This window comes from Mobula birostris, chromosome 13 (assembly GCF_030028105.1).
Source record: "Mobula birostris isolate sMobBir1 chromosome 13, sMobBir1.hap1, whole genome shotgun sequence".
Classification (NCBI taxonomy): domain Eukaryota; kingdom Metazoa; phylum Chordata; class Chondrichthyes; order Myliobatiformes; family Myliobatidae; genus Mobula; species Mobula birostris.
Window position 1 is genome coordinate 62,256,603 of NC_092382.1, and position 12,368 is coordinate 62,268,970.

Sequence of the window (12,368 nt, forward strand, 5' to 3'; positions counted from 1 at the left end):
CAAACTTTTGCTTCAGACCCTTTTCCTTTTTTTGTTATTTTGAAACTGTAAACGATGGAAAAATGTAATCTTGCATAAAATATTAAAGAATGTGTAATCTTTAACTTTATGCCGTTTGGAAATCAAGTCATCTTTTACTCGCTTAGCTATTCACAGTAACAGAAAATTTGACCAGGGATGCCCAAACTTTTGCATGTCATTGTATGTGATTTTCTTGCTAAATGACGCTTTAAAAAGTCGGATTTCCAAATATCACTCCCCTTCTTCCCACTTGCAAATTCTCCAGCAACTTTTGCATCACCACAATACACACAGTTTTTGTATTTCACATAAATTCTTCCCGTGAACACTCCCCCAGGTGACTGACGGTAGGATGAACTCAGTGATGGCAATGCCAATGAATATGAAGGGAAGGGCAGTAGTCTGTCTCATTGGAGTCTGGCACATTTATGATGAGAAAACTACTTGTCGCCCAGGGCAGAGGTGTTTGATATTATTATGTACCCAGAGAGAATGGGTCAAAACATGTTCTCACCGGAAAAAAAAAACTCCAGAACAAGAGCAGGCAGAACAAGCAACGCACACAAAATGCTGGAGGAACTCAGCAGGCCAGGCAGCATCTATAGAAAAGAGTACTAATGCTGAGTTCCTCCAGCAATTCGTGTGTGTTGCTTGGATTTTCAGCATCTGCAGAATTTCTCTTGCTGCGGTTACAGGTTGAACGAAGGTGATTTTCTCAACAGCTGATAGAAAGATTTTGTTCTCTTTCTCCGAGTTCCTAATCCTTGCATTTAGATAGCTGGAGCTCAGCTCTGTCTGTGAGATCTATCTGCTCCCATTCCCTGACGTGCAGGAAGCTCCTCGGGGCCCGTGTACGAATCGTGGGACAGAGAGAGAGGAAAAAGACCTGCCCTGTCCCGAGTTTGCGGCCACGGTGTCCGGAGCTCACAGCAATTGAACTCAATTAGAGTCGAAACGGCCCTTATCTGTTCCGATGGTGCTGAGGCCGAATGAGTACTGCGCGCATGCGCAATTATCGGAGACTGCGGCAACCATGACGCCTGCGCATTTGATCGGTGCTGCAAGCGACAGCGAAATTTTAAACGCAAGGCTTTATGGGTAATCAAGCTGCCATTAAAGGTTTCTGCAAACACTGGTTCCATGTCCATACCTCAGTTTTTTTTGTGTGTAGAAAACTCAGCAGCTGTTTTAACGCAGAAAGCGGCTCCCATAAACAATACACTAAATATCAACAGGCATTTCGTGTATCTAGTGCCAAAGTACAGTCCTCTTACAAATGCAGATATGAAACACAAGAGATTCTGCTGTTGCTGGAAACACAGTGACGCACACACACAATGCTGAACGAGCTCTGCAGTTCAGGCAGCAACTAAGAAGAGGAGTACACGGTCTAGGCATGCTGAAGGGGGTCGGCTTAAATGCTGTCTACTTATTCCTCTCCACATTTGCTGTCTGATCTGCTGATTACCTGCAATATTTTGTAGAAATTAACCATTTTGTTTTTCAATTAACCAGGTTCCTAATGTTTCTCATTTTTCATTCATGGCCACATCCTGCTGGTCTGGCTCCTCTTCCTCCTCCTGCTCGTAACCTCCAGACCCCATCTCTTTCTGGAGCCCCAAAGCCCTGATTCATGCTGGCAACTCGTTTGTTTCTGACTCTGCTCCATCGAATATTCACTCGCCAGTCTGTTGTCAGACGTTAGAGGTGCATCGCACCAAACCAGCTGTCTGAGGCACAGTCATTTAAATGAGTGAAAATGACCCAAAATGTTGAAAATAGCAGGGACGAAGGAGCTGAACCAACTTAGTCCAGCTCTGGGGAAGCTCAAGTACTCAGTGAGCTCATTCGTCTTCTTTCTGGAGAAAATCATGCAGGAAATTCATGCAGGTGTATAAGATGATGAGAGGTATTGATCGTGTGAATAGTCAGAGGCTTTTTCGCAGGACTGAGATGGCTAACACGAAGGGGCAGAGTTTAAGGTGCTTGGAAGTAGATCAAGGGAGATGTCAGAGGTATTTTTTTACATAGAGAGTGGTGGCTGTGTGGAATGCACTGCCAGCAACGGTGGTAGAGGCAGATACAATAGGGCCTTTTTAAGAGAATCTTAGATAGGCACATGGAGCTTAGAAAATTAGAGGGTTCTGAAGTAGGGTAATTATAGGATAAATGGGCGGCACAACACTGTGGGCCGAAGGAAGGGCCTGTAATGTGCTGTAGATTTCTGTGATTCTGTGAAATTGAAGGGACATCTCTTCTCCCACGAAGTGATGATTAGTTGCAACCTGTTATCACAGGGAGAGAGAGAGAGAGAGAGGTGAACGGCAGCGATAGATCGTAAAATACTGATATGGAACACAACCATGGGCAGGGACCAGATGGGCCGAGTGGCCTCTCTGGTTTACATTATGAGTGTGGTAGAGACAGGGAGTACCCGAGACACGGGATTTGATACAGAACTGATTTACCTTTCACAGACCCACAATATTAAACACCAGTCTAGTTTAAGGCTAACATCAGCAGAACAGACTGCTCCAATGCTCAGTGACTAGGGTTCAGTCCTGGGTGCGATGAGCAGCCGCAATAACTGCAGAATCTGACAGTAACAATCCCTCATGAACCTGCAGCTGCCTTCAGTCACCGCGATGGTTAAATATTTAACACAGAACTTATTTGAACTTCCTCCCTGATGTGAAGTTGCTGGTGTTGCAGCAGCTGGGATGATTGTGTAAAACTCTTTGCTCACTCCGGACAGAAATGTGACCTCTATTTATTGTGAACTCACTGGAGCATCACAAGGTGGGTTAATTGAATGACTCTCTTCGCACACACGGAGCAAGTGAACGGCCGCTTCCCAGTGCGAAGCTGTTGGTGTATCTGCGATGGCCGACTGAATCCCTTCCAAAATGAGAGCCAGTGAATGACATCACACTGCTATCAACGTCATGGCAATGTATCCAATCAGATGACGGACATGGACACGTGATCGGGCTCTCCTTGTAGCGAGTGGGGCGCTGTCTTCTCCAGCATCTCCGCCTCCACATTCAAGGATCGGCGGCATTCAAGCACTGGTGAACTGACAGATACAGCGGAACTAACGTGATGTTGTGTTTGTGATTCCTATACACAAATCCTTGCCCTTTTCTGTTAAAAGTTTGCAAAACACGCTTGATGGACAGCATTTCAAATTAGTTAATTTTAGTCTCCATGGTGACGTCGAGATTGTTACAGCGAGACTCAATTTAGTTTAAAGGAACAAAACCTCATTTTCTAACTGGCCACAGTTCAGGCATTCAGGCACAATATCAAACTCTCTGCTTTCCTTTCTGTATCAGAATGGATCATTTCTGGCCTTCATCAGTCTGTGACTTGGCTCAGTTTCTCTCTCTCCTTCACGTTCTGAGCATGCGCCACACCTACTAAGATCACATTTTATTTACGCGGCTGCTTCTGGAAACTCTCCGTCCATCCTGGCATTGAATTCAGAGTCAGCAATGTTATTGAATCTCAGGAGTAGGTGATTAGGCTTTCTCATTGGAGATTGATAAACCGGCGGTAGTGTGTGTCTGGACCGGACCACAGTTGTTCACTGTTTTATGGCCTGACGGAAGCAGCGAGACGTGAAATGTCCCAGTCTATTGATGACGCAGAGAGAGTGGAGCTGGGGGAGGGGAGGCTATTCACATGCAATTTCGTAGCTTTGCAATCAGTTCATAGTGCACTGTGGTGCTGCACTGGCGGGGTCCCATTACTGGGATCAGGGCAAAGTCACTGTGGCTATCAGGATTTTGTGAATAAAGCGCCACTCTCCAACTTAGCAACTCGGGCCGCGGAGCAGGCCTATCGTTTGTATAATTACAGTGCAATTCATGGCATCGTGATAACTAAATACTGTAGCCAACCACGGCCACTCTATCCAGGCCTTTCAATATTCGATAGCACTCGTAAATTTGGCCACACGGCCATCAATGCTGTCATCCGATGCATTCACTTAGAACGCGAATAGAAACGTTACCAACACAGACTCCTGTGGAGCAACACGAATCACCGACAGCCAATCAGACAAGGCTCCCTTTATCCCCACCCTTTCTGACAGGTAACAGGTGACAGATGTGTGACAGTCTCGGCCCGAAACGTCGACGCTTTACTCCTCCTCGGAGAGGGTCACTGTCCTGATGAGTTTACCCAGCATTTTGATTGTTACGCCGGATTTCCAGCATCTCCAGGATCTCTGTATTTGGACTTGAACGTGCACATGACACAAATGCATATTCACATCGCTTATACTTTATTGAACGGGACTAGCAAAAAAAAAGATCGACAAAACAGTTGCAGATAAATTAAAATAAATTAAATAGCGGGAGGTTTGCTCTGTGATATAATCGAGTTTAAGCGGGAGTGAGCGTGATGGGGGGGGGTGATGATGTCCGCGGGTGGAACGCCCTCTTGAACAGTCCCGTATCTCTATTGGTTGGTGCTCTAGATTGACATTATCTGCTACCAATGGAAACAAAATATCGCGCGTCATATTACGACAGGTTCTTGGTGTCTGGGAGATGACAGGAGCACGGGTTGCCAGCTCGAGCCCCGGACCGCGGTGCTGACGAAGCTCTGTGAGAGGGCGCGTGGTGCAGTGGCCGGGACCGTGTAATGGCGCAAGAGAGCGATGGGGAGTCTGCAGGATGAGTGAAAGGGAACGGGAAGCTCGTCTTCTCTTCCGGACCGTGCTGCCTTGCAACCGTTTGATTCCGCAACCCCTGCTGGGGTCCGGAATTCTCACTGAAAATGGAATATAAATTCATATTTAGAGCAATATTAATGTTATGTACGGGAAACTAAAAGTTCACACATGCCTTCGCAAACACTCATTCGATTGGTTTACTCCAAATCAGTTGCAAACGATTCTCTTGTGAACAGAGCAATGTGCATACGTAGGCCATTCAGCCCCCGAAAACGGCTACTTCACGCAGTAATAAGGTCCAATAAGAATAATTCAAGTACAAGCGGGACGGCCATTCTTTTTGCTTGTGTCACTGTTTAGACTGGCTTTGGCTCATCGGGCTTAGGGGAGATCAGGTTTGGGTGATACATTGTCTTGTAAGTTACTCTCTCTCTGTCCTCACTTGTTCATTCCTCATTTGTTATGGCAGAGCAGATTAGTGTGAATGGCTCCTGGGCAGGGTTCTGTACTATGTGTGGGATGTGGGAAGTCTGGCAGACCTCCAGATCAACACATCTGCGCCAGGTACACCGAGTAGCGCCTCCCGAGAGAAGGTGTTAAGGAACTGGAGCTGCAGCTCGATGACCTTCGACTCACACGGGATAATGAGGAGGTGACAGACAGGAGCTAAAGTGGGGTAGGACTCTTAGGTTGCAGGAGACAGGTAACTGGGTGGCTGTCAGGAGAAGGTGGGGAAATGCACAGCCACTGTGACCGTTCCCTCATGAATAGTACACAAGTTTAGATGCTATTGAGGGCGACGACGTACCCGGGAGGAGCCGCAGTGACCGGCTGTCCGGCACTGAGTCGGGTGTTGTGGCTCAGAATAACCGAGAGATGAAGACAATTGCAGTGTTGATAGGAGATTCCTCAGTCAGAGGGAAAGCGACGATGTTCTGTGGGGGCGATAGAGAGATTCACATGGTATGTTGCCTCCCTGGGGCCAGGATCATGGGTATCTCGGATCGGGTCCGTGGTATTCTCAAGGGCGAGGGTGAGCAGCCCGAAGTCTGGTGAGCATTGGCAGCAATGACATCGGTAGACAAGGTGATAAGATCCTGAAAAGAGGTTTTAGGGAGATAGTTAAAGAGTTGAGAAACAACACTTCCAGGGTAGTAATCTCTGGATTGCTGCCTATGCCACGTGATGGAATGATTTAACAGGTGATGGCGAGACCTCACTTGGAGCATTGGGAGCAGATTCGTCTCCCTTGTCGTAGAAAGGATGCGCTGAAACTGGAGAGGGTTCAAAGGAGGTTCACAAAAATTATTCTTGGTTTGAAAGGCTTGTCTTAAGAGGAGCGTTTCGTGGCTCTGGGCCAGTATTCACTGGAATTCAGAACAATAAGGGGTGAAATTCTTGATAGAGTGGATGTGACGAGGATATTTCCTATGGTGGGAGAGTCTAAGACCAGTTGACACAGCGTCACACATTGACTGGGTCTCCCATACTCAAAAGGCCTAGATTCGATAGTGTTTGTTAAGTGTGTTCAGAAAAGTTTCCTTCATCGGTACATGGAGCTCCCAATGAGAGAGAGCGCGATACTTGATTCCCTGTTAGATACTGAGACACGGCTGGTGACAGATGATTGTGTCTGCGAATTCTTTACATCCAGCGATCACAACGACATTAGTTTAAAAGTAAGTATAGACCAGGTACGGTCTGCCCCGCGGACTGAAATTCTAAATTGGAGAAAGGCCAATTTCGATGATATCTGAAAGGATATGAGAATTGTTCATTGGGACACGCTATTGTCAGGCAAAGGTGTAATTTTGAGAGTAGCAAGCTTGTATGTGCCTGTCAGAATGAAAGGTAAATATAACAGGTTTAGAGAATTTTGGATTCCCAGAGATATTAAGGCATTAATTAAGAAAAAAAATGGAGTTGGTTAGCAGGTGTCGGCAGGTAGGGAGAACTGAGGTACTTCTGTGATACGGGAGATGCAAGAGAATGCTTAAGACAAGATCAGGAACGTTAAAGAAGACATGAGGTTTCCCAAGGAGACAATGTGATCTGGGATCCCAAGGAGATTCTACAGAAATGCAAAGAGGAAAAGGAATTGCAAGGGACAAAATTGGTCCTCTGGAAGACCAGAATGTTAATCAATGCGTGAAGCCAGTTGAGGTGGGGGAAATCATACAGATTTTGTTCTGCATCTGTATATATTAGGGAGACGGATGCAGAACCTGCACAGAATGTATAGAAGTGGGGCGAAGCAGATCATGGACCACATAGGTATTAAAGAGGCGGACATGTTGCTGCATTGAGATAAACTCGGTGGAGAGACTCCCAGGGCCTGCCGAGGTGTTCCTTCCGAACTTGTAGGTGACAAGTGCAGACATTGCTCGGATTCCAGCAGAGATACTTAAATCATCCTTAGCAACCGGCGAGGCACCGGTGAATTGGAGGATGGCGAATGAGACCTTAAGATATAGGAGCAGAATTGGGGAAATTGGACCAGTGAGTCGGCTCCGCCATTTCATTCTGGGTCATCTAATTTCCCTCTCTGAGCGAGTTCACACAACCATAAAATAAAGGATCAGAATTAGGTCACTTGCCCCATCAAGTGCATGGGTAATGTGTACTGTTGTTCCGCTGTTTAGGAAAGGCTCTCTGCTGACATCAGTCGTGGGAAGAATATTGGACAGTAAGGGACAGGGTCTCTGAGTATTTGGACGGGCAGGGACTGATTGGGGATAATCTTTACAGGTCGTGTCCGACGAATATGATAGGGGTTCAAGGGGAATTTGCTGAGAACGTTGATGAAGGCAAGGAAATGGATGTTGTGTGTACAGACATTAGCAAGATATTTGACAAGGTCCCGCATCGGATGCTGGTCAAGAAAGTTCAGACACTTGGCATTCAATGAGCGGTAGTAAATTGTATTAAGTATTGGCTTTGCGAGAGAAGCGTGGTAGCAATTGCCTGTCTGACTGGAGACCTCTGACTGGTGGAGTGCCAAATGGATCCTCCGTTGTTTGCCATCTCCACCATTGATCTAAGTAATAATGTGGTGAACTCGATCCGCACATTTGCGGATGACACCATGATTGGGAGCACAGTGGAAATCGAGGAAGTCTACTGGATTCCTGCAGGATCTGAATCAGCTGTAAAAATGGTAGAAGGATTTTAATACAGACAAGTGCGAGGTGCTGCACTTCAGAAGGACCAACCAGGGTAAGATTTACACAGTGAATGGTACACTGGGGTGTGCTGTAGAACAAAAGGATCTGTGAATACAGACGCATAATTCATTTAAAGTGGCGCACAGGTATATAGGGGTTGAAATGAAAGCATTTGGCAGGCTGGTTTTCATAAATCAAAGTAGTGATCACAGGAGGTAGAATGTAGTGTTGAAGTTGTAAAAGACGCTGTTGAGGCCTAACTGGGAGTATTGTGTACAGGTTTAGTCATCTACTAGGAAGAAAACTATGAATAGGGTTGAAGCAGTCCGGAGGAAATTTACAGGGATCTTCTCGGATCTGGAGAACCTGAGTTAAAATGAAAGATTGGACCGGTTCACACTTTATTACTTGGAGCGTAGAAGATGGAGGGGGATTTGACAGAGGCATAATAAATAATGAGGAGTACATATAGGGTAAATGCACGCAGGCTTTTTCTACGGAGCAACACACACACACAACGCTGGAGGAACTCAGGAGGCCAGAGAGCATCTATAGAAAAGTGTAAACAGTCGACATTTCGGGTCGAGACTCTTCATCTGAACTGAACGTGAAATGTTTCTTTCTTTCTCTCTCTCTCTCTCTCTCTCTCTCTCTCTCTCTCTCTCTCTCTCCCTTTCTCTCTGTCTCTCTCTGTGTCTCTGTCTCTCTGTCTCTCTCTCTCTCTCTCTCTCTCTCTCTGGTAGACTATAGCCTGTCAGTTTGTGAATGTGATCTGCGTGCTGGTCTGTACTCCTGTGAACATATTAAAATTGGGAATCATTCCCTTCCTGGCTCCCATTTTCACTACCACACAACTCCCTGGCTGGTTATAATTTTCAATCAATACGTCACTCCCTCCCTGTCAGCCAAGTTAACCGCGGTGTAATATATAAGTTTCTGCGTCTGCCCCTCCCCGACGGCCATTCCAACAACAGTGCATCTCAAGTTCGCGCGTCAGTCCTTCGATAGCGCCCATTTCCAAACAACCTATCACTCCCCACATGGGTACAATTTCTCGCCATTTGGAATGGGCGTCTTTTCAGAAAGATGCATTTCACAAATATTTCAGGCGCCGTGTTAATCAACAACCCGCTGATTAACCAATGGCGAAGGGGTTTCTTGTTGCAAGAATTGCCCGGATGGAAATACAATATTCAGTTGATGCTAATGTCAATAAATGAATAGTTATAAACCTCTCTGAATCGTACATGGGCGAATGGGTTTGGTTTGTTTTCAAGATGAAATTACGTGCCTCAGAACAGAGAGTCATATGAAACTACAGCAAAAAAAAAAAAAACAGGCCCTTCGGCCCGTCTAGTCAAACCCGAAAACAGTTAAACTGCCTACTCTCACCGACCTGCACCGTGACCATAATCCTCCATATCCCTGCTATCCATGTACCTACCTAAGCTTCGATTGAACGTTGAAATTGAGCTCGCATGCACCACTTGCTGTCACGACCCTCTGAGTGAAAAAGCACCCCAACCCCTGGTTCCCCGTAAACTTTTCATTTTTCAGCTTCAACCCATGCCTTCTGATTGTAGTCTATCCAACCTCAATAGAAAGAGCCTGCTTGCATTTACCCGCAGCTATACCCCTCATAATTTTGTATACCACTATTAATCCTCTCTCAATCTTCCACGTTCTAAAGAATACAATTTTACCCTGCTCAATCTTTCCCTATAACTCAGGTCCCTCAGACCCGACAACATTCTTGTTTTTTTTTTTTTTTCTGTTTTCTTTCAACCTTGTTTACAGCTTTTCTGTGGGTAGGTGACCAAAACTACACACAATTCTCCAAATTTTACTTCGCCACTGTGTTATTCAACTTCAACATAATATCCCATCTCCTGGACTCAGTACGTCGATTTATTAAATACCAACGTACCAAAAACTTTCTTTACGATCCTCTCTTCCTGTGGCACAACTTTCAATAGATTATGGACCTGACCTCCCAGATCCCTTTGTTCCATGACAGTCCTTAGTGCCCTACCGTTCACTAAGAGCTTTCCTGATTGGTCGGACAGAAGTGCAAATCATTGCACTTGTCTGCATTAAATTCGATCGGTCATTTTTCAGCCCATCTTTACAGCTGATGCAGATTCTTCTACAAGCCACGTTGTCCACTATACCCTCAAATTTGGGGCTATCCGCAAATCTGCCGATCAGTTAAGCACATCATTCCAACTCATTGATATAGATGACAAACAACAAATGCCAAGCACTGATTTCTGAGGCACACCACTAGTCACAGGCCTCCGGGCAGAGAGTCAACCCTCCACTAGCACTCTTCCAAAGCGGAATCCTGAATACCGAGCGACTGAACGTTCTCGACCAGCCGCCCATGCTGGACTTTGTCAAAGTCTTGTCGGCAACATTTCTTTCATTCACTTTCCTGGTAGCTTCCTGGAAAAACCCTGTAAGATTAGTTAGACATAACCTACCACGCACGAAGCCATCCTTATGAAGATACAATCAGCAGATATTGGAAATCCAAACAACACATACAAAATGCTGGAGAAACTCAAAATATCGGAGAGCATCTGTACAAAAGAGGACAATCGGCGTTTCGTGCCGAGACACTTCATCGGGACTGGACAGTGCAAGTTTGTCCAAATACATATATATCCAGTCCCGTAGAATAGCTTCCAATAATTTTCACACACTGATGTCAGACTCACCGACCAGTAATTTTCTGGTTTGTGTTTACAGCACTTTGTAAACAGTAGAACAATATCCTCCAATCTCCTGGTACCTCACCTGTCGTTAAGGATGTTTTGAATATCTCCGCAAGGGCCCCATCAATTTCTGCACTTGTCTTCCGCAGGGTCCGAGGAAACATCTTGTTTGATCCTGGAGATTTATCCTTTCTGATTTGCCTCAAGGTGGCAAACGCTTCCTCCTCTGTAATCTGTTCATGGTTCATGAAATTGATACCGCTTTGCCTCGCTTCCATAGGCTCTGCTTCCGTGCCCCGATGAAATGCAGATGCAAATAATTCATTTTAGGTGTTCGACAACTCTTTTGGCTCCACAGATGGATTATCACTCTGGTCTTCAAGAGGTCCAATTTTATCCCTTGCGATCCGTTTGCTCTGAACATGCCTGTCGATTCCTCAGTGATTCTCCTTCATCTTATCTACTAGAGGAACTTCTGCCTTCTTGCAGCCTCCCGGATTTCTTTCTTGTGCTTTCTCTTGCACTACATAAGGACCGCATGTGATCCTACTTGCCATTATCTGCTTTCTTCTTTTAACCTGCGCCTCAATATCTCTTGAAAATCAGGGTTCCTGCACATGTTATCCTTACCTTTTATTCTGATCTGCACTTGCATGTTTGTAGTGTAAACATGTCGTTTTCGAAGGTCTCACAGCTTCCAATTATATTTTTGCCAGAAAGCCACCTGTCGCAATCCATACCTGCCAGATCCTTTCCGATACCATCAAAATTGTTTTTTTTTTTCAATTTAGAATCTCAAGCCACCTGTCGGATCTAACATTTTACATACTTACTTTGAAATTATGGGCATCATTGTCACTGGCTGCAGAGTGTTCCTATACACAATCTTCTGTCCCCTGCGCTGCCTCATTCTTTAATAGCAGATTCAATATCGCAGGCTCGCTTATTGGAACCTCTGTGTACTGATGAAGGAAACGTTCTTCGACGCGCTTGACAAACTCTATCCCACCTAGTCCATTTACAGTGTGGGATTCCCAGTAATTATTTGGAAGTTAAAATCACCTACTATAACAAATTTAAGTTTCTTGCAAAGGTCTGCAATCTTACAAATGTGTTCCTCTAAATCCCTAAGACTGTTGGGACGTTTGTATTAGAGCCCTGTTAACATGACCACCTTTCTTATTACTGAGTTCCACACATAACCTCCAGGCTGAGTCGCTGGTGAAGAAGGCGAATGCAATGTTGGCTTCATTTCTAGAGGAATAGAGTATAGCAGCAGGGATGTGATGTTGAGGCTCTATAAGGCGCTGGTGAGACCTCACTTGGAGTACTGTGGGCAGTTTTGGTCTCCTTATTTAAGAAAGGATGTGCTGACGTTGGAGAGGGTACAGAGAAGATTCACTAGAATGATTCCGGGAATGAGAGGGTTAACATATGAGGAACGTTTGTCCGCTCTTGGACTGTATTCCTTGGAGTTTAGAGGAATGAGGGGAGACCTCAGAGAAACATTTCGAATGTTGAAAGGCATGGACAGAGTGGATGTGGCAAAGTTGTTTCCCATGATGGGGGAGTCTAGTACGAGAGGGCATGAATTAAGGATTGAAGGGCGCCCATTCAGAACAGAAATGCGAAGAAATTATTTTAGCCAGAGGGTGGTGAATCTATGGAATTTGTTGCCACGGGCGGCAGTGGAGGCCAAGTCATTGGGTGTATTTAAGGCAGAGATTGATAGGTATCTGAGTAGCCAGGGCATCAACGGTTATGGTGAGAAGGCGGAGGAGTGGG